At 37.3% G+C, this 1,491-nt stretch overlaps 1 protein-coding gene across 1 annotated transcript in view; it reads left to right on the plus strand.

The window, feature by feature from the left end:
• LOC106870313 (E3 ubiquitin-protein ligase MIB1) overlaps positions 1–1,491 on the plus strand; it is a 16,639-nt gene that overhangs the window by 9,263 nt on the left and 5,885 nt on the right. The window lies entirely within an intron of this gene.

Raw genomic sequence — 1,491 nt, forward strand, 5'->3', positions numbered from 1 at the left:
CACGAATTGAGGTAGAGCTTTGCTTGTGGTGGGATGTGGAAAGGATAGGATAGCTTTTACTTTTCCTGGCATAAAAGACAGACAGACAGAAAAGGGAACAGTTAAAGAGTGATAAAACTATAAGTGTGGACATATGATAGCCATACATAACTTTAAGCAGAGAGCTCACAAGAAGTAGATTAAGTGATGCTAAAACACTTTTTGTGTTCTTGTTGATTTTAGAAATGTGCTTTGTTCGTCACAGATCATTGTTTTCATCAATGCCAAGATCAAGTCCACCAGGAGACTTCTTAAGTTTTGTGTTATGCATGGAGTAGGTAAATTATGGGTTTTTTTTCTCAAAATCTACAGGCAGATTCAGTTGCCTGTCAGCGATCCATTACTGCAAGGAGTCAAAATCAGTTTGCAGGAATGACCTATAGCATATACTCATATACTTTGAGTTGGCATCTATTTAGTTAATACAAGATGCTACAGAGGACCAGGAACAAACCCCTGCAAAACTTCAGATGTGATTTTATAGGATGCAGAATGATTTCCTTGTACTGTGACTAATTTGATTTGATGAAGAATGAAGCGTATCAACCAGATATAGTATTGGACCTTGTGAATATTTCTAACAGTTTCACCAGAATTAATTTGTGTGGCATAAAAGTAAAAAGGCTTTGGTGCAAGTTAAAATATATAACATCCACCTATGAATTACTATCTGCGATTTAGGTGATGTCTTCAAGAAATTCACAGCAGATGGAGTTAGAGATAAATCTGAATTGTGAGGGTTGAATAAGGTCATGAGAGATCCAGATGTTCCAGAGTGTTTCTTTCTGGCACAAGACTTTATTAATTTGGTGAGACAACTCATGAAACTGACTGGACAATAATTGACAGGTGATGTGTGGTCACCCATTTTGGACAAAGGAATAACACCGGAAATTTTCGTTTGTTCTGGGGATACAGAGTTACTAAAATCAAATTAGAAAAAGCTGGTGTAGCAGCAAAAGGAGGCTACCTTTGAGAAGCTGATAAATAATAGATAACTGCTTCAGTGGGAGGTTAATGTAACTAATCTGGATTTTGGTCAAATCAAATGAGACAGAGAACATGTTTTTGGAGAAACATATATGAAGTGGACAAGTTGTGAGAAAATGTTTGTGGATCAATGATTTCTTCAGATACACCAAGAACAATTACATCCTGTGTGGCCAAATTCAGTGGCTTTCTCAGTGTCCCCAGTTTGTGGATATAACTAGGGGCAGGTTTGTATATTGAGTATGCTGAAATGAGTCTTCATTGTGTGATTCTGCACGGATTCCTACTCTAATATCTGTTATGTCAAATTTCTGAAGTTTCTGTCTGGATGCCAGCAATTGTTGGAAATGACACACAGATCAGCCACAGAAAGGACCAGTTTCGTAGTTCTATACTTCCTATATTCCGTCCATCATAGAACCATTTTGTACCTTTTATTGGACTGGGATCATCAGGAGATTA

The sequence above is a fragment of the Octopus bimaculoides genome, chromosome 30 (assembly GCF_001194135.2).
Source record: "Octopus bimaculoides isolate UCB-OBI-ISO-001 chromosome 30, ASM119413v2, whole genome shotgun sequence".
Taxonomy (NCBI): domain Eukaryota; kingdom Metazoa; phylum Mollusca; class Cephalopoda; order Octopoda; family Octopodidae; genus Octopus; species Octopus bimaculoides.